This window comes from Bubalus bubalis, chromosome 19 (assembly GCF_019923935.1).
Source record: "Bubalus bubalis isolate 160015118507 breed Murrah chromosome 19, NDDB_SH_1, whole genome shotgun sequence".
In the NCBI taxonomy this organism is placed as follows: Eukaryota; Metazoa; Chordata; class Mammalia; order Artiodactyla; family Bovidae; genus Bubalus; species Bubalus bubalis.
In genome coordinates, this window is record NC_059175.1 from 1,151,309 (window position 1) to 1,173,527 (window position 22,219).

The window sequence follows — 22,219 nt, forward strand, 5'->3', positions numbered from 1 at the left end:
AAAGTGCTTTTACCTATGCTTTTGAGGTGGTTTTGTTGCAGAGAAGAAAGCCAATTCTGACTCCATGTTGGAACTGTTTCTTAGACTTGCTTTTATATTTTGTTACTATAATCATACAGAATGGCCTGCCTCAGAGAATCCCGCCCCTCTGCCTTTCTGTTCAAGTGCCTTTGTTCAGAACCCTGTCCACCTGTAGGTGGCAGGAAGGAAGAAATTAACACATCCCCTGCCTGGGGCTTGTCGTTCTAGGAGATGCTTGCAAGATTAATGGCCTTGTCACTTTGCTTCCTCAGTTGACTTCAGTTCAGTCACTCAGTCATGGTTTGACTCTGCGACCCCAGGGACTGCAGCATGCCAAGCTGCTTCCTCACATCCCCCTATCTCTGATGTATGAAAGAACCTAGTATCCAGACCCCAATAAGATGGCTATTTCGAGGCACTACCCTGCCATCTTCTCAGTCAGCCAGCCACCTGAAAAAGTCTCCTCCTGGCCTCAACCCCTCATCGTTCAGATTCATTGGCTTGTCGTGCAGCAAGCAGAGCAATCTTGGACTCGATAACAGTTTGTGGAAATGTTACACTGTGTGTCCCTGAATATCTCTTCCCAATTCCTTGTTTAGTGATGTCAAGTTCAAATTGGCTATGGGGGGAGCTTAGACAGTACAGAAATTACCAAATGCTACAAATCAGGACTTGGTTTATTGTGGGTTTTTTGTTTTAATTATTTTTAGAATTAATTATTTTTGGTTGTGCTGGGTCTTTGTTGCTGCATGAGGGTTTTCTCTAGTTGGGGTAATGGAGGCTCTTCGTTGTGGTGCTTGGGCTTCTCATTGCAGTGGTACACAGAAGAACTGTACAAAAAAGATCTTCACGCCCCAGATAATCACGATGGTGTGATCACTGACCTAGAGCCAGACATCCTGGAAGGTGAAGTCAAGTGGGCCTTAGAAAGCATCACTACGAACAAAGCTAGTGGAGATAATGGAATTCCAGTTGAGCCATTCCAAATCCTGAAAGATGATGCTGTGAAAGTGCTGCACTCAATATGTCAGCACATTTGGAAAACTCAGCAGTGGCCACAGGACTGGAAAAGGTCAGTTTTCATTTCAATCCCAAAGAAAGGCAATGCCAAAGAATGCTCAAACTACCGCACAATTGCACTCATCTCACATGCTAGTAAAGTAATGCTCAAAATTCTCCAAGCCAGGCTTCAGCAATACGTGAACTGTGAACTTCCAGATGTGCAAGCTGGTATTAGAAAAGGCAGAGGAACAAGAGATCAAATTGCCAACATCCGCTGGATCATCGAAAAAGCAAGAGAGTTCCAGAAAAACATCTATTTCTGCTTTATTGACTATGCCAAAGCCTTTGATTGTGTGAATCACAATAAACCGTAGAAAATTCTTCAAGAGATGGGAATACCAGACCACCTGATCTGCCTTTTGAGAAATCTATATGCAGGTCAGGAAGCAACAGTTAGAACTGGACATAGAACAACAGACTGGTTCCAAATAGGAAAAGGAGTACGTCAAGGCTGTATATTGTCACCCTGCTTATTTAACTTATATGCAGAGTACATCATGAGAAACGCTGGGCTGGAAGAAGCACAAGCTGGAATCAAGATTGCCGGGAGAAATATCAATAACCTCAGATATGCAGATGACACTACCCTTATGGCAGAAAGTGAAGAGGAACTAAAAAGCCTCTTGATGAAAGTGAAAGTGGAGAGTGAAAAAGTTGGCTTAAAGCTCAACATTCAGAAAATGAAGATCATGGCATCTGGTCCCATCACTTCATGGGAAATAGATGGGGAAACAGTGGAAAGAGTGTCAGATTTTATTTTTCTGGGCTCCAAAATCACTGCAGATGGTGACTGCAGCCATGAAATTAAAAGACGCTTACTCCTTGGAAGGAAAGTTATGGCCAACCTAGATAGTATATTCAAAAGCAGAGACATTACTTTGCCAACAAAGGTTCGTCTAGTCAAGGCTATGGTTTTTCCAGTGGTCATGTATGGATGTGAGAGTTGGACTGTGAAGAAGGCTGAGCGCCGAAGAATTGATGCTTTTGAACTGTGGTGTTGGAGAAGACTCTTGAGAGTCCCTTGGACTGCAAGGAGATCCAACCAGTCCATTCTGAAGGAGATCAGCCCTGGGATTTCTTTGGAAGGACTGATGCTAAAGCTGAAACTCCAATACTTTGGCCACCTCATGCGAAGAGTTGACTCATTAGAAAAGACTCTGATGCTGGGAGGAGTTGGGGGCAAGAGGAGAAAGGGACGACAGAGGATGAAATGGCTGGATGGCATCACCGACTCGATGGACGTGAGTCTGAGTGAACTCCAGGAGTTGGTGATGGACAGGGAGGCCTGGCGTGCTGCGATTCATGGGGTTGCAGAGAGTCAGACACGACTGAGCGACTGATCTGATGTGATCTGATCTCTTGTTACAGAGCACAGGCTCTAGTCGGGTAGGCTTCAGTAGTTGTGGCGCATGGGCTTATTTGTCCCACAGCATATGGAATCTTCCCAGACCAGGAATTGAAACCATGTCCCCTGCATTGGCAGGCAGATTCTTTTTTTTCACAATTTATTTATTTATTTATTATTTATTTTTGGCTGTACTAGGTCTTCATTGCTGAGCTTGGGCTTTCTCTAGTTGCGGCAAGTAGGAGCTGCTCTTTAGTTGCAGTGCATGGTCTTCTCATTGCAGTGGCTTCTCTTGTTAAAGGGCATGGACTTTAGGGTGCATGGGCTTCAGTAACTGCAGCATGTGGGCTCAGTAGTTGTGGCTCCTGGGCTCTAGAGTACAGGCTCAGTAGTTGGGGTGCATGGGCTTGGTTGCTCTGCGGGCTGTGGGATCTTCCCCGATCAGGGATTGAACCCATGTCTCTTGCACTGGCTGGTAGATTCTTTACCACTGGACCACGAGGGAAGTCCAGGGCTTGTTTTATTGTTTTGTTGATTTTCTAGACTGAAGAAAATGATGGCAAAAATGTCATTCATGATGATAAAACTTAAAATTGTGATATGATTATAGTTGTTACACATCAAACAGCACAAAAAATGAGGAAATAGTCTTCTATTATTCAAAACCTACATGTGATTCAGCAAAAAGTCACTCATGTCATTGAAGAACAAGTGGAGTTTTTCAGTGCTAGACAAAATAAATAAATAAATAAACCAAGATGCCCAGTTAAACTTGACTTTCAAATCGACAAGATTATTTTTAGCCTAAGTAATCATAAATATTGTTCAGAACATACTTATACTAAAAGTGTATTTGTTTATCTAAGATTCAAATTTAACAGAGCCTTCTGTGTTTCTATTTGTTAAATCTGGCAACTCTAAACATATATCTTCATTGTTTCACTTTCATCTTACATGTTAAAATAGACAAAAATATCAATGAATATTGATGTTGGAGAAAAACTTGTTAGTTGTAACCCATAGGTTGGCTATGGATAAAACAGTTTGATGAAATAATCCTGTGAGAATCAATTGGCTATATGAAATTGATAAGAAAGAATATTGTATATATTTTATTATTTATAAATTTATATTATGCATCCTTTATATCAATTTAGAATAAATTTATGTGTGTGGGCTTCCCTGGTGGCTCAGATGGTAAAGCATCTGTCTACAATGTGGGAGATCTGGGTTCAAGCCCTGGGTTGGGAAGATCCCCTAGAGAAGGAAATGGCAATCCACTCCAGTACTATTGCCTGGAAAATCCCATGGACCTTAGAGGAGCCTGGTAGGCTACAGTCTATGTAGCCTACAGTCTATGACGCAAACAGTCGGACACGACTGAGCGACTTCACTTCACACACACACATATATGCATACCTTATTAATTTTTGGAGAGCTGGTCATTAAATATTCATCAGCAAACCACTGGAGACACTGAGATGGGGATAAACCATTCCTTGAGAATGCATGCAAATTAAAAACACTGTCTTTCCAAACAAAACATCGTCACCCTACGCTCCTCCAGCTGCCATTTTGCTGTATCAAAACCTAGGACCCATCAAGGTCAGAATCCCTTTAAACAATAACAGCAAAGTTCACACTATTAAGAAAACAATCCTCTCCAAAACAGCTAAATGCAAACAACTGAAATAATCTTGCTGCTTAAAGGCTAAGTTAAAAAGAACAAAGAAGGAAGATCATTCCTCCCTAACCCCACACCCTCTTTTTGAGCCTCATCCAACCATCTGGACTACTGTGCACCACGCCCATCTCCACCCAACTACCCATTCAAGCTAAGGAGGCATCTCTGGGTGCCATTAGGCCCCAACAAACAGGACTCATAACCATAAGCAGATAGCATTCCCATTCTTGCCAAAGTGGTGTTCATCTTGTGAAGACTGATGCAGTTGGCAAGCCTGCTTAATTGTGTTTTTGCCGCTATTCTGACTGGAAGCCACCTGGACCTTGTTTTGGACAGTCGTGGGGCCCAAGATAGCCCTGGAATGAAGAGTCCCTCTGAATCAACCTGGTTAAATGCACAAAAACCAAGAAGCATGCCAATGAGGCAACATCCTTAGACTGTCTCATCCCCAGAAAGGCAGATAGGCAAGGGCAGAAGAGAAGGCAAGCTGGGCCTCCGGTCCAGATGCCTGGAGAGAGCCAGGGGCTCCAGACAGACCGGGTTTCCACATTCCAAAGCTTAGCTCAGCTCCCATTTGGTTCTCTTGCCACACACTTGCTTTGTGTTAGTAACTAGGGAGAATCAACAAACTTCAGTGATTTTATGGATAGTATCTGTCTGTTTCTCCCCCTTCAGAATAAGCAAAGAAACAATAGGAAGAAAAGAAAAAGAACAGAATCTTTAACTTGGTGTAACTGCAGTATTAAAAACTCCCATGGATACATTCTCAACTCTATGTCCTAGGCCAGCATTTCCCAAAGTGTGTTCAGACAGATGTTTATGGAAAAATGAGGGGAGAATTCCATGGTCAAATAAGTTTGGCTATTACAAGTTTAAAGTTTTAATTAAATTTCTTTGCAGCAGAACTTCTCAGAGCCTTTTAATATGCAGATGTCCTTTGGGAATCTGTTCACTGGAGTAAAGTTCACCACATTTTACAAATTTGTTTGAGTCAAGAACCCCCCTTTTCATGGAGTATCTTACAGAACCAGGGTTCCGTCGTGGAGATTCTACAAAGCTCTTAGGCTCCAACCATTTTTCAATAGCTTCTTATTAATCAGCTGATACATTTCCATTACTTTATTCACCTACTCTCTTCTCTCCTCCTCAGCTATTAAAGGACTTCTCTTTCTTCAAGGCCCTTTGGGTACTTTCAGAGTGAGTGAGTGAGTAAGTGATGGTCACTCAGTCATGTCCGATTCTTTGCAATCCCATGGACTGTGGCCCACCAGGTTCTTCCACCCATGGGATTTTCTAGGCAAGAATACTGGAGTGGGTTGCCATTTCCTTCTCCAGGGGATCTTCCCAATCCAGGAATTGAACCCAGGTCTCCCGCATTGCAGGCAGACTGTCCATATTTTGTTCAGAGAAGACTGTCTTGGTTAGAGTCTTATTATCATTACCACGAGCTCCTGGAAAGCCGTAGGGCTTAGTGGTGAGGATCTGGATTAAAAGCTATGTGGCGTGGAGTCAAGGTCTTTCCCCCAAGTGGCTTTAATCTGTCTACTTTACCTTTTAGAGGCTCACTTTCCTTTTATGTAAAATGGGAATAATAATATTTTTGTCACAGACTCATGGTAAGGTCATATGAAAGGGTTTCATGAAAGTGTTATCAAATAATGAAACTGAAAAATAATCATTAGCCTAATTTCCCCTAAATTTCTCTGGCCATAAGCATCACTTAGGGCATTTATTAAAAAGAGAGGTTTGTCTCAGGAGTCTGGTTCCATTTTGGGCGGGACCTAGAATCTATGATTTTATCAAGCATCTTAGGTTACTTTTACCATCATAAGAATTTAGAAGGTACTGAATTTCTAAAGAAACAAGAAATGAATGGTGAATTTAACAGTGAAAGTTAGATAAGTGGGCGATGTTTGGTTGGGGGTTAGCCAGTGAAGTGAAACACTGCAAGGCTCCTCCTACTTATCACACTATGTAGGTGTGTGTAGGTTCCTTTGCTGGGCAACACACTCCAAAAAATATATTAAATATCCTACTGGTCAAAATTTAGGGGCTTTCCTAGTGGTTCAGTAGTAAAGAACCCACCTGCATATGGAGATGTTGGTTCGATCCCTGGGGTGGGAAGATTCCCTGGAGAAGGAAATGACAAACCACTCCAGTATTCTTGCCTGGGAAATCCCATGGACAGAGGAGCCTGGCAGGCTACAGTTCACGGGGTCGCAAAAGAGACAGACAAAACTTAATGACTAAACACACACATACATACACACAGCTCTGATTAGCGCTTTATTTGAATCTTGAGTCTTTTTTTCAAAAAATCAATTATAATCTTAGATCATAACACACACACACACACATACACATCTCTGTACTAGCTGATGCCACATTTAGCATTATCAACCCTTAACATAATTTTTGAAATGCTCGTGAATGACAAAAAAAAAATAATCTCTGAAATAATCTTTCTGTTTGTGTGTATTCTTTATGCCGCCTGCATCCAAAAACGGGGATTACTTAAAGATTTTATTTCTTCAGTGGAGAAGTAAGGGAATAAAAACAATATTTGCTTTATTAAAAATAAAACAAACACTCCAAACAGAAACTCATTATTTCTAGAAAATCCCCTCTCATGTTTAACCACCAAGGGAGCCTCTACTGCAACTGATTTCTTGAAAAAGTTCAAATCAAAGCAAGGAAAATCTTGTAGCCATTAGACTGTAATCTCTATGAATCACCAATTTGTTTTTGCATGACTTTTCCTGCATTCCTTCTATCTTCTGTAGTTTATTTTGTTCAATGTTTTCAGCAACAGCTTTGCCAAACCCCAGAGTACAGAAGCCATCCAAGTGGGGATGTGTGTTTCCCACTCCATAAGCTGCTTGTGCTCAAGTGACAAGGCATGCAGCTGACTACCCACCCATCCCATTCTTCCCTGTGTCATTACAGGCACAGACAGGAAACAACCAGACCTAAACACTCATGGAATAAGGCCCCAAACAGTCAAGGATGCCATGAGCAAATTCTGAGCATTACGATTCTTTCTTTCCTATTACTCAGAGTGTATCTTTTAGAGAGGAAGGCCTTTAAGGAAAAAAAGAAACAGCAGTTGTGACCAGTTGGCAGTGGCCCCGTTGTGGCTTAGTTAGTGCAATAAATGGTTTACTTTAACTTAGCTCCAGCTACCCAGTCTCTCCCTCTTCCACTCCTATACATAAACAATCCACTTCTCATTTACAAATATTACATATCTGCATATATAACCGCAGTCTATCTCACTAAATAGATATTTATTTCTCTTTCTGCCCAACATGGGGAACCAGTATTAAAGTAAGTTAACCAGATCAACCTCTTTCAGTATATTAAGTAGACTGGTCTTTCTGAATCTACTTTGGTGGTAACAGCAGGGTGGGTATCTAATTTACTCACTCAACCATCCATTCATTCCTTTATTCATTGAGTAAATATCATCAAGTGTCTATCCTGTGGTACACAGGCATTGGGGTAGGCACTGGGGGTACAGTGGTGAATAAAACACATGAATTCCATGTCTTGGTGAAATGTATTGTCTAATGGAGAGATAGATATTAAACAAATGATTACACATATGAGAAATTTTAATTCTAATAAGGGCTGCCAGGAGTAAAGGGCCTTATTAAGGTTAATTAAAGAAGAGCTGAGAACCATACACATGGGATGTCCAAAGCAGGCAAATCTGGACAGAGGGTGGGAAAAGCACACTAGTGGCTGCCCAGGCTTGACAGAGGGCACCTGAAGGGGCACAGCATGATGCTTAAGTGGAGTGGGATGTCTTTTTTCAGTTCAGTTCAGTTCACTTGCTCAGTCGTATCCAACTCTTTATGAGCCCATGTAATGCAGCACACCAGGCTTCCCTGTCCATCACCAACTCCTGGAGCTTGTTCAAACTCATGTCCATTGAGTCGGTGATGCCATCCAACCATCTCATCCTCTGTCGTCCCCTTCTCCTCCTGCCTTCAATCTTTCCCAGCATCAGGGTCTTTTCCAATGAGTCAGGTCTTCACATCAGGTAGCCAAAGATCAGAGTTTCAGCTTCAGCATCAGTCCTTCCAGTGAATATTCAGGACTGATTTCCTTTAGGATGGACTGGTGGATTTCCTTTAGGATCTCCTTGCAGTTCAAGGGACTCTCAAGAGTCTTCTCCAACACCACAGTTCAAAAGCATCAATTTTTTGGTGCTCGGCTTTCTTTTATAGTCCAACTCTCACACCCATACATGGCTACTGGAAAAACCATAGCTTTGACTAGACGGACCTTTGCTGGTAAAGTAGTCTTTTTTAGGTAATAAAAATGTTCTAAAATTGACCGTGGTGATAGATGCACAATTCTGTGTACATACTCAAAATTTTGAATCCCTCTTTCTCCATTCACCACTACTTTCTTGGGAGCTAGATTCATTCTGAGGGAGTATGTCTACCAGCAGCAATTGATGTTTATTCTACTAACCTAGCAACTCAACAACAGCGAGTACATTTACCTTCTAGGTCCTGCCCAGACCTAAGGAGATCTTAATTGGTCTGACTTGGTAACATGTATCTAACTTTGCATCCATCACTGGTTGGGGGAATATGGTGCCAGAGTGGGTATATGCCTAACCCAGCTCTACCAGAACCTTGTGCTCTCAGGATGGAGGAAGAGATGGTTCTTTCACCAGGAAAAAGCAGCAGCAGCCCATCCTGAGGTGATCTGCTCACTGTCTCATACATCCTTGGAATAAAGGTTTCAATACTGATGGACCATAGCCCTTCAGAATACAGACTCACTACATTACAACTGTTGCGTTCCACTTGCAATTGTTGAATTGCTTTGCAGTGTCACACAGAGACCCTCAAAATTTGCAACTCTTGATAGGTTATATGATTTAATTGAATGCAACAACTTCTCTTGTGGCTCAGACAGTAAAGAGTCTACTTGCAATGAGGGAGACCTGGGTTTGATCCCTGGGTTGGGAAGATCCCCTGGAGAAGGGAATGGCTACCCACTCCAGTATCCGGGCCTGGAGAATTCCATGCACTGTATAATTCATGGGGTCGCAAAGAGTTGGACACGACTGAGGGACTTTAACTTTTCTTCAACAACAGCAAAACCTAGTCATTAACTGAGTAAGATTTAAAAAGTTACTATATTTGTAAATTGACTTATACAAACATTCAATTCACATTAATAACTAATTTGCATTAAGGCCTTTGGCTTATATCAGGTTTCTGGGAATCCTGAAGCTCCAATTGGTAGTAATAAAAAATAAAAAAACTACCATACATCCTGGGATATTTCCACTAAGAAGTGTAGAGGAATTATAGGCAACATCTTTATCTGCTAATTACTATCATGAAATTTGCTTTGGGCTTCCCTGGTGACTGAGATGGCAAAGAATCTTCCTGCAATGCAAAAGACCGGGGTTCAATCCCCGGGTCAGGAAGATCCCTTGGAGAAGGAAATGGCAACCCACCCCAATATTTTTGCCTGGATAATTCTATGGATAGAGGAGCCTGGCAGGCTATAGTCCATAGGGTTGCAAAATCAGATATGACTGAGTGACTAACACATACTTATACACAGTAAGAAAATGTAAACACACAAAGGTGTCAAAGGCATGGCCACAGGGTCTCACTGCTCTCTCATACACAACCATCATGAGCTGGTCATGGGGCTTGTGCCTACTCTTATCCAATGTGGCCTCAGGGTCCTCCTCAGCTCAATGCTGAGGAACCACAGTCAACCAAAGGTAGTTAGAAACCAGGATGATCTGTGTGATCTTGGAAGAGTTATTTAATCTTATTAATACTAAGCCTTAGTTAACCTGCTTATACTTATAAAATGCACTTGTGCTTGACAAAAAGTAGTTATAATCATGACAATGATGATGATGATTGCCTTCAGAAGATATCTAAATATAAATGCCTCCAAAGTGTTTCTCCAGAGATTAGTGGTGAGGAGGGCAGCATAAGTGATTCCCTTTCTTGGTTTATTTCAGATTCTCTCAGTGTACTGGAAAGAGGGTTCTGAGTTACTATAGAATGTTTACTTCACACATCTTCAAGATGAGAACTTCCAGATGAAAAACTACACATTCTATAAGACGTCATGGAGGGATATACTCTCCATTCTGTCCCACAGTGTCCTTTATACAATGAGTCGTGTGATAAATGCTCAAGCTTGGTTCCAGGAAAAAGTTTGTCTCTACAGAAAAATGTGTATGTTTTCCATTGTCAGAAAACCAAAACTAAGCAACCCAACATGTTTTCACTTTGCCTTCACTGCCAGGAAGCTCTTGCCAAAAATGTATTACCCAATTGTTATAATTATCCCTGATCAGGTGCCTAAAGACATCAACTCCTTTTGAGTCCCTCAGATATTCCAAGTTTTCTTGGTTCCTTAAATGTTTTATTTTATACTGATTGAAACTGCAAGCTTCTGTAATCCCGCTGGAAGAGTTGGGTCACCTGATCATTTAAAGTCTCTTTCAACTATTAAATTCTAAGAAATTTTCAATAAAATTCAATCATCAAAGCAAAAATGATTAGCTCTAAGTAAGACATATGGTCTCTGGCTCCAAAACAAACGGGAAAGAGATGAAGGGAGTTCAAATGTCTTAGGAACCTACTGTAGGTTAAGTAGTTACATCCATAACTGGTATTTCAGATATTCTCACTAGCCTGTGGGTACAAATGTGGCCAGGCTGCCACTCATAATCACATCTGCAGCTCAGAGTCCCCATATTATCACTCCATATTACAGAGGAAGAATCTAGGCTCAGACAGGTTAATTTTATTTGCCCAAGATCACAAAGCTAGTATCAGAGTTGAAACTCAAAGCCACATCTGCTGTGTTCTTTCCATGACATACCTGTGTGAAATGGATTGCAGAACATGCCTTTCCTGTTCCTCTAATTTTGTCAGTATCTATTTCCCAAAGCTACAATAGACCATTTCTATTATAACACTTCCAAAATCAACCTCCCACTCTGACAAATGCCAAAGACAGCAACCAACAGCTTAAAAATCAGACCCCCAGTCTCTTATCTAGCCCAGAGTAGCAAGGAAGGAAGGACTCATTGGGCAGATTTGAAACCAAGATAGAATTTGGAAGTTTTTACTTTTTAGTGTTGCTATCTTTTATGAACATTCTAATAGAAATATAGTTCATGAAAAGTATAAAGCATATATATATATACATATATATATGTATATATATGCATACATAGATAAGATTCTTGACTTTATTGGAGGATGAGAAAGATAATGGATTTGGGGGATTTTGTATTTCTTAAAGTAAGATTAAGAAGCCCTATAATAATACTTTCTCTTTATGAGAGAAAGAAAGGTTTCCTCCTTCTACATCATCTGTGTGACTGAATTTCCCCCAGGTGGAGTGGGGTGAAGAGGCTAGAAATATTATGAGAGTTACAGAATAATTTTTTTTTTAGGAGAGGAGCATGTTATCTGAATATTGTGCTAGGTTCTAGCCTTCTGGCACTGCAGCCCCCTTGACTACTTAGAAAAGGGCCAACAGTATCTCCAGGCTCCTGGGAATGTGCCTGGAGGGGGCCTGGCTAGGCTGGGTGTTCCAGTGTGTACTCTCCCCTAACCTATCACTAGAAGACATAGACTAAGGCATCTCACACTGCCAGAAACGTTTATTTCCCCAGAATCACAGAATTTAAGAGGCTGAAAACACCCTGAAGACCAAGTCAGTATTTTTAATATTTATTTTTAAGCTACAGAACCCTTTGTGTTATATATATAAACATAACAAGCTGAAAAAATATTGTCTTGACATTTGACATCTTAATACCTCTTAGGGAGGAAACTATCGTTGTTTGGAAAATACCTTGGTAAATTACTTGGCTGTGACATCAGCATGATATGACATACTTGGGATATGACATCAGCAGGAGCCAAGACCTCAGAGGAAAAAGAAGACAAACTATTCTGGGTAAGAATAGAGAGGACTCATGAGTCCTGAATGGGAGGAGGACAGGTTATGAGGAGCAAAAGGAATGGAGAAGGAAATAAGAGGAATCAGAAATTAAAATAACAATAGCCTAATTTTCTTTTCTTTCTTTCTTTCTCTTTCTTTCCGTCCTTCCTTCTTTTTCTTCTTTTCTTCATCTATCTATAGTATCTGGCCACATTCTAATCATCTTGGTTATATTGCCTTATTTCATCCTCAAATCAATATTGTAAGTAGATATTCTTATAGTCCTCATTTTAAATATGAGAAACTAGGCACAGAAAGTGTACATAACTTCCTCAGATGCTATAACTAGTAAATATGGACCAGGCAGGGAGTAGGTGAAATGGCATCTTAAAAATAAACATGTCTGCTACTCCATATGAAGTTAATTTTCTTTCCTGCAAAATAAAACTTTTTCAGTTTCCTGAACCCCACCCCAGCCCCTACCAAAAGTGTCTATTGTAAAGTCTATAAATATTTTGGGTGATTGAGATAGCTTCTAATGGAATTCAAAGAAACAATCAAGTTCCATGATTGGGCACAGTGTAATTTCAAGGGGTCATGCAGCAACCTGGGAGACAGAGAAGATCCCCACCTCCAGGAATTCAACAAAGCTTGGGCAGGGTTCTGTACTTTGGAACTGGTGGATTTTAGGCAATCTAGCCTGATCTAAGAGGACAAGGAACATGCAAACGACATCTGGGAACATCAGTAGAAACAGCACTCCACGGGCTGAAACTGTCTAGGGGAGGTGGGGGGCAGTGCCTTGCCAGGATGGCCTCCCTCTTGCTCCATCAGCAGCCGGGAGGTCATCAAGGACTTCACAGACTTAGAACTTCTCTCTCACTGATGAACAAACTGAGAAGAACCCTGCACCCTAAGAGACTGGAGACTGGATTCTGATTAATTCTGCCCTGACCTGTTTTTTTAAAACCAAGTCAACAGTATTTAAAATGGAGAGATTTGGGAACTTCCTTAGTGGTCCAGGGGTTAAGAATCCACCTTCCAATGCCAGGGACACGGGTTCAATACCAGGTAAGGGGACAAAGATCCCACATGCCACGGGGCAACTAAGCTTGTGCACCACAACTAGAGAGCCAGTTCTAGAGTCTGCATCACCACAACTACAGAGCCCTCAGGCTCTAGAGCCCATACTCAACAACAAAAGAAGCCTGTGCAGCACAGTGAAGACCTAGCACAGACAGAATTTTAAAAAGTAACAATGAATAAAATGGGAGGATTCTGCATTTTGTTGTTGTTCAGTCTCAGTAATGTCTGACTCCTTGTGACTCCATGGACTTCAGCACACCAGTCTTCCCTGTCCTTCACTATCTCCCAGAGTTTCCTCAAATTCATGTCCATTTAGTCAGTGATGCTATCCAACCATCTCATCCTCTGTCGCCCCCTTCTCTTCCAGCCTTCAATCTTTCCCAGCATCAGGGTCTTTTCCAGTGAGTCGGCTCTTTGCAACAAGTGGCCAAAGTAATGGAGCTTCAGCTTCATCATCAGTCCTTCCAGTAAATATTCAGGACTGATTTCCTTTAGGATGGACTGGTTGGATCTCTTTATGGTCCAAGAGACTGTTAAGAGTCTTCTCCAACATCTTAGTTCAAAAGCATCAACTCTTCAGCACTTAGCCATCCTTATGGTCCAACTCTCACATCCATACATGACTACCAGAAATATCATAGCTTTGACTATACAGACATTTGTCAGCAAAGTAATGTCTCTGCTTTTTAATATGCTGTCTAGGTTGGTCATAGCTTTTCATCCAAGGAGTAAGTGTCTTTTAATTTCATGGCTGTAGTCACCATCTGCAGTGATTTTGGAGCCCAAGAAAAGAAAGTCTGTCACCGTTTCCATTGTTTCCCCATCTATTTGCCATGAAGTTATGTGACCAGATACCATGATCATCATATTTTGAATGCTGAGTTTTAAGCCAGCTTTTGCACTCTCCTCTTTCACTTTCATCAAGAGACTCTTTAGTTCCTCTTTGCTTTTGGGCATAAGGGTGGTATCATCTGCATATCTAAATTTATATTTCTCCCAGCAATCTTGATTCCAGCTGTACGTCATCCACTCTGGCATTTTGCATGATGTACTCTGCATATAAGTTAAATAAGCAGGGTAACAATATACAGCCTTGATGTATTCCTTTCCCAATTTGGAACCAGTCCATTGTTCAATATCTATTTCTAACTGTTGCTTCTTGACCTGCATACAGGTTTCTCAGGAGGCACGTAAGGTGGTCTGGTATTCCCATTTCTTGAAGAATTTTCCACAGTTTCTTGTGATCTACACGGCGTTAGTGTAGTCAATGAAGTAGAAGTAGATGTTTTTCTGGAATTCTCTTGCTTTTTCCATGACCCAACAGATGTTGGCAATTTGATCTCTGGTTCATCTGCCTTTTCTAAATCCAGCTGTACATCTAGAAGCTCTTGGTTCACACACTATTGAAGTCTAGCTTGAAGGATTTTGAGCATTACCTTGCTAGCATGTGAAATGAGTGTAACTGTGTGGTAGTTTGAACCTTCTTTGGCATTGTCTTTCTTTGGGACTGGAATGAAAACTGACCTTTTCCAGTCCTGTGGCCACTGCTGAGTTTTCCAAATTTGCTGGCATATTGAGTGCAGCACTTTAACTGCATCATCTTTTAGGACCTGAAATAGCTCAGCTGGAATTCATACCTTCACTAGCTTTGTTCGTAATGATGCTGCCTAAGGCCCGCTTGACTTCGCATTCCAGGATGTCTGGCTCTAGGTGAGTGATCACACTATGGTGGTTATCCAGGTCATTAAGACCTCTTTTTGTACAGTTCTTCTGTGTATTCTTGTCACCTCTTCTTACTATCTTCTATTTCTGTTAGGTCCATATCATTTCTGTCCTTTATTGTGTCCATCTTTTCATGAAATATTCCCTTGGTATCTCTAATTTCCTGAAGAGATCTCCAGTCTTTCCCTTTGTATTGTTTTCCTGTATTTCTTTGCATTGTTCACTTAGGAACGTTTTCTCATCTCTCCTTGCTATTCTTTGGAACTCTACATTCACATGGGTATATCTTTCCTTTTCTCCTTTGCCTTTCACTTCTCTTCTTTTCTCAGCTATTTGTAAGGCCTCCTCAGACAGCCATTTTGTCTTTTGCATTTCTTTTTCTTGGGGATGGTTTTGATCACCACTTCCTGTACAATGTTATGAACCTCCATCCATAGTTCTTCAGTCGCTCTATCAGATCTAATCCCTTTGTATTCTGGCTGTAAAGAATGTAATCAGTCTGATTTTGGTAGGTATTGACCATCTGGTGATGTCCATGTGTAGTGTTGTCTCTCATGTTGTTGGAAGAGGGTGCTTGCTATGATCAGTGTGTTCTCTTGGCAAAACTGTTAGCCTTTGCTCTGCTTCACTTTGTACTACAAGGCCATACTTGCCTGGTACTCCAGGCAAGGTATCTCTTGACTTCCTACTTTTGCATTCCAGTCCCCTATAATGAAAAGGACATCTTTTTTGTTGTTATTTCTAGAAGGTCTTGTAGGTTTTCATAAAACTGTTCAACTTCAGCTTCTTCGGCCTTATTGGTTGGGGCATAAACTTGGATTACTGAATGGTTTGCCTTGCAAACGAATCGAGATCATTCTGTCATTTTTGAGACTGCACCAAAGATCTGCATTTCAGACTCTTGTTGACTATGAGGGAGGGCTACTCCATTTCTTCTAAGGGACTCTTGTCCACAGTAGTGGATATAATGGTCATCTGAATTAAATTCTCCCATTCCCATCCATTTTAGTTCATTGATTCCTAAAATGTTGATGTTCACCCTTGCCATCTTCTGTTTGACCACTTCCAATTTACCTCGATTCATGGACCTGACATTACAGATTTCTATGCAATATTGTTCATTACAGCATTGGACTTTACTTTCACCACCAGACATATCCACAACTGGGAGCTTCTGCTTTGGCTCAGCCTCTTCATTTGCTTTGGACCCATTTCTCTGCTCTTCTCTAGTAGCATATTGGGCACCTACAGACCTGGTAAGTTCATCCTTCAGTGTCATATCTTTTTGTCTTTTCACACTGTTCATGGGGTTCTCAAGGTAAGAATGCTGAAGTGGTTTGCTGTTCCCTTCTCCAGTGATTTTGCATCTTACAGGTCAGGATTTCGTCTTGCTCTGGTGAAAGACAGCACAGCTTTTCAAATTTTCAAAACAAGCAGGAAATTTTGCATCTTATAGGCAGGTCAGGATTTCCTGCTTGTCTTGAAAATCTGGGAAACTGTGCTGTCTTTCAGCAGAACAACACTTCACCATAGGTGGGGCTCACCACTCTTGTGCACGGGGCAAGAAATTTCCAGAGTGACATGAAATTTCCTGCCTGCTTTGTCCATTTACTACATGATCAAGTGCTGTATCTGTAGCTCCTAGAGCACACAAACAACAGTGTGGTTCAACACAGACTTGAATTCAAACCTCTGGCTTCCCCTTTCAGGGTTTTACTCTATCACCGAGATCAGGGTCCAGCACAAAGCTTTTCTTCCCAATGTGTTCTGATGTTTGGCACATCAGAAGAACTCAATACACACTTCTTAAGCCATGGACAGAGGGATGGATGATGGACAGATGGATGGATGAAAGCCCACAGTGGCCAATGAGGAGGAGGATACCCTATTTCTCCTCCTGTCACTACTGCCATCACCAAACAGCCTCACACACAGGCAAGTGGCCCTGCTGACTTTGCCCCTTTAGAAAGAATCTGCCAGATGCAGCTATTAATACTTTATCAAGGCCTGAAGCTCCCTACTTATGGAAGAAATACACCACCTCTTCTTCTTAAGTATCAACCATTCTAGTCAGTTGCCAGCATCATGCTTCTCAGATTGGGGACCTGAAGAGGATGACCAACCCAAACCCAAAGCAGGGGTGTGGAAAATTCAGAGAGTCTTCAAAAGATGGTTGGGGCCCAAGGAATCTCATGCTGAGTCGTCATGATAAACCCCAGATCCCAAGGCACAGCCTGCACAGCTTTGCTGTTGGCTGGGTGGCATTTTAAGCCTTAATTATTATTCTGTTTTATACTTGCAGCCTCAGAGCCTTTCTATTAAAGTGCTTTCAAATGTTTGGGAAGTCAGTTGCGTTCAAGTTTATCCTCTTACTGTTTGGTTGACAGGAACTATTTGTAAACAGAGCACCCTGCCAGTTACCAGCATTTATTTGCAGTTATATCACAAATGTTTTTGAAACTTGTGTTTATCTATAATTTGACACATCAAGAGGACTTTTGCTCTTGGCCCGAGCCCCTGCCAAAGTAAATGGTGATGTGTTAAAGTTACTTTCATCAGACCTTCACACACCTAATGGCTGACTCTCACATCTCCCTCGCATCAGGGTTACCCAATCTGATATTAAGAGAGCAATTGAACACATATGTGACAAATTGGAGAGCCCGAGTAAGAGAAAAGGGGGTGGGGGGGGGGCAAGCTCTGCTTGGAGTAATGTTCTAAATAAAGGGCTGTTTTCAGAGAAGCTGGCTCTGACATCCACAAAGGCAATTTGGCAAAAGACAGGGTTACTCTCTCATCCACCTCTGCACTGATTATGATGATTGCTCTTTGCTCTGTTGCTAAACACAGAGGAAGACATGTCGGCACCCGAAGGCATCTGTTTCACTCGGCTTGCTTACCCACCATTTCAGTTAAGCCCTGGGAAATCCTATCTTGGCTGATTTGTGGAGAAAAGCTCTCCATTGGAAAGATAAATGCTTTTTGTGATGGATTTTGAAAATCATAGTACTTCATAGCTGGAAGGAGACCCTCAGAGATGATCTAGTCCAAATCCCAGCTTATCTAATTCATGTATTCATTCAACAAGTATTTGCCAATCTCCTTCCACATGCCAAGCACCATTCAACTTGATAGGGAAACACTGTGAACAAAACAGACAAGGCTCATCTTTCATGGAGCAAGCAAACAAACAGCTTAATTGCTGGGAGTCTTAGTTTCTATGAAGAAGACAAAAATAGGATAATGTAATAAAGAGTGATTGAAGAAGTGGTCCTTTCAATAGGCAGAGCTGGAGAGGAAACAATATTGGAGTTGAGATTAAGTGTTAAGAAACTGGTCAAGCAAAGATCTTTGGGAAGGCAGAGGAAAGTTTAAAAGCAGAGTCTCTGGGAGAGAACAGGTTTTGTGCGTTGTAGAACAGAAAGTTGGCCATGCTACAGAACTTACCAGGTAAGGTAAGAGAGGAGCAGGGACCAGGCTGTGTGGGGCTCTAGGGATGACGAGGAGGAGGAGGAGTAAAGGGACCGGCTGCATGTCCCTCACAGAGTACAGATCTCTCCACCCCATTCAGAACTTCTTTACCCAACACATGTTGTCTCTAAAACAAAAGCCACCATCCTTTCTCTGATATTTTCCCACAAGATATGTGCTCTAGGAGTCACAAGATATGGGAAAATCTGTCTTGGCACAAGACAGAGAGATTAATCCAGGAATAAATATGTCATTCTCATAATGAAAATCACTTTTGATAAAAATGATTTCTCAGCCTGAGTTGTTTTATGTGCTTGTTTCTTCATATGCTTTTTTTTTTTTGAGAAGAAAATCTCCATTTCCACATTTCTCAAAATCCGCCAATTTGTGAATCATCTTTGGAACTCATGCTATATCTGTGTCCCATCTTTACTATTTTCTATTTAATAATCTTGTTTAAACTGACTTATCATTCTATACTTTCTCCTCCTGCTCCAATGGATAACATCCATAAAATTACAAGTTTGATATGCTATCTAGTTTTTTAATTTTATTACACATAAAATAATTTCATTTTTAAAGTTTAAAAGTTCTGACTTTTGTACCATCTAAAACCATACCCTATGGGTAAAAATTTTAGTAAAAAACACCCATTTTTTGTATCCAATAAGGGCATGCTGTCTTAGAAGGTTAGTGATATAGGCATTCCCTTTCTGTTTCTATCTTTTATTTTTGTTCCTGGCACAAACATTTATGCCAGCTTCCAGCTGCTGGTCTGTTCTCACCGGTGGAATACACAAAATCTCCAGAATGTTTTACTTCTGAAAAGCTTAGGATTCCTAGATGACAGTAAGTAATACAACCATCAGCTCTTTTCAACTCTCTTGGAAAGTAGGACGGGGGAAGACAGCAATCCCCTCCAGGAAGCCCCTTTCAAGTGGCAGAGGCACAGGCATGCCATGGACCCAAGACAGCAAAACACATCCACAGGCAATATTTGCCAAAACCAAGCACATTTTTAAAATCTTTACTTTAAAAATATTTACATAAGTAAAGAAAATAATATAGTGACCACTCCTGCACCCATCACCTACTTTCAAGAATCATCAATTCATGGCCAACCTTGTTTCCTCTTTACTCACACCCTATACTCATATGGTTTCCTCTCCAGTGAATTATGCTGAGGCAAGTCACAGACACTGTTTTGCTTTTGTTTTTGTTGTTCAGCCGCTGAATTGTGTCTGACTCTTTGAGACCCTATGGACTGCAGTGCACCAGGCTTCTCTGTCCATCACTATCTTCCAGAGTTTGCTCAAATTCATGTCCATTGAGTCAGTGATACCATCCAACCATCTCATCTTCTGTCACCCCCTTCTCCTCTTGCCCTCAATTTTTCCCATTATCAGGGTCTTTTCCAATGAGTCAGCTGTTGGCATCAGGTGGCCAAAGTATTGGAGTTTCAGCTTCAGCATCAGTCCTTCCAATGAATATTCAGGATTGATTTCCTTTAGGATTGACTGGCTGGATCTCCCTGCTGCCCAAGGGACTCTTCAAGAGTCTTCTCCAGCACCACAGTTCAAACGCATCAATTTTTCCATGTTCACCATTCTTTATGGTACAACTCTCACATCCATACATGACTACCAGGAAAACCATAGCTTTGACTAGACGGACCTTTGTTGGCAAAGTGACATCTCTGCTTTTTAAAACACTGTCTAGGTTTGACATAGTTATTCTTCCAAGCAGCAAGCATCTTTTAATTTCATGGCTGTAGTCACCATCTGCATTGATTTTGAAGCCTAAGAAAATGAAATTTGACACTGTTCCCACATTTTCCTCATCTATTTGCCAGAAGTGATAGGACCAGATGCCACAATCTTAGTTTTTTGAATACTGAGTTTTAAGCCAGCTTTTTCACTCTCCTCTTTCACCTTCATCAAGAGGTCCTTTATTTTCTCTTCACTTTCTGCCATTAAAGTGGTATCATCTGCATATCTGAGGTTGCTGATATTTCTCCCTGCAATCTTGATTCCAGCTTGTGATTCATCTAGTCTGGTGTTTCACATGATGTACTCTGCATATAAGTTAAATAAGCAGGGTGACAGTATACAGCCTTGATGTACTCCTTTCCCAATTTTGAACCAGTCCAATGTTCCAAGTCTGTTTCTAACTGTTGCTTCTTGTCCTGCATACAGGTTTCTCAGGAGACAAGTAAGGTGGTCTGGTATTCCCATCTCTTTAAGAATATTCCATAGTTTGTTGTGATCCACACAGTCAAAGGCTTTTAGCATAGTCAATGAAGCAGAAGTAGATGTTTTTTGGAATTCCTTTGCTTTTTCTATGATCCTGCATATGTTGGCAATTTAATCTCTGGTTCCTCTGCCTTTTCTACAAGAAAAAATTTTACTTTATCTGAAAATATTTCAGTATGTGCCTTTAAAAGGAGTCTGATTTTGACTATAATCACAATACTAGTAATTATACAGCAAAATTAACAATTATTTAAATATCAAATAAATGGCTAGTGTTGAAAACATAATTTTGTGTAGTTGTTTTGTTCAAATCAAGATCCAAACAAGATCTACACCATCTGACTGGTATAGTTCATAAGTCATTTAAAATCAAAAACAATTCCCCCCACCTTACTTCCTCTAGCCTTTATTTTGCAACTTTTTTCCAGTGAAAGAAACCAGATCATAGTCCCAAAGAATTTCTCGCATTCTGGATCTTTTCTGATTGCATCCTTGGACTGTGTATAACATATTTCTCTGTCCTCCAATTGTTCCACAAATTAGTGTTTAACTCCACAGCTGTTCTGTCCAAAACAGCAGCCACCCTTCATGTGCCTGTTGAGTGCCTGAAATGTAGTAGTCTGAATGGAGAGGTTGTCTAAGTGTAAAATATGCACCAGATTTCAAGACAGTACAGAAAAGGTAAAATATTTCATTAATAATGTTTATATGTTGAAACAACAGCATTTGTTTATATTAGGGCTGAATTAAATATATTATTGAAATTAATTTCTACCTGTTCCTTTTTATTTATTAATGTGCCAATGAGAGAAAATTTAATTACATATGTGGCTTACACATTTCACATAGTCAATGTTGTGCTAGAGACTTGGTCAAGTTCAGATTTGCTCTTTCAGTGAGAATATTCCGTATACTACAACAAGGTACACAGAAAGACTGGTTACCTCGTTTTTTGTGGTAAAATTAATCAGTACAGTTGGCCTGATCCATCCATTCTAAAACTGCTTATCAGCCCCTCACCTAACAGTTTTTAGCAGCAATTAATAACTATGCCAAAGCCTTTGACTGTGTGCATCACAATAAACTGTGGAAAATTCTGAAAGAGATGGGGATACCAGACCACCTGACCTGCCTCTTGAGAAACCTATATGCAGGTCAGGAAGCGACAGTTAGAACTGGACATGGAACAATAGACTGGTTCCAAATAGGAAAAGGAGTATGTCAAGGCTGTATATTGTCACCCTGCTTATTTAACTTATATGCAGAGTACATTATGAGAAACACTGGGCTGGATGAAGCACAAGCTGGAATCAAGATTGCCGGGAGAAATATCAATAACCTCAGATATGCAGATGACACCACCCTTATGCCAGAAAGTGAAGAGGAACTAAAAGCCTCTTGATGAAAGTGAAAGAGGAGAGTGAAAAAGTTGGCTTAAAGCTCAACATTCAGAAAACGAAGATCATGGCATCCGGTCCCATCACTTCATGGGAAATAGATGGGGAAACAGTGGAAAGAGTGTCAGACTTTATTTTGGGGGGCTCCAAAATCACTGCAGATGGTGACTGCAGCCATGAAATTAAAAGACGCTTACTCCTTGGAAGAAAAGTTATGACCAAT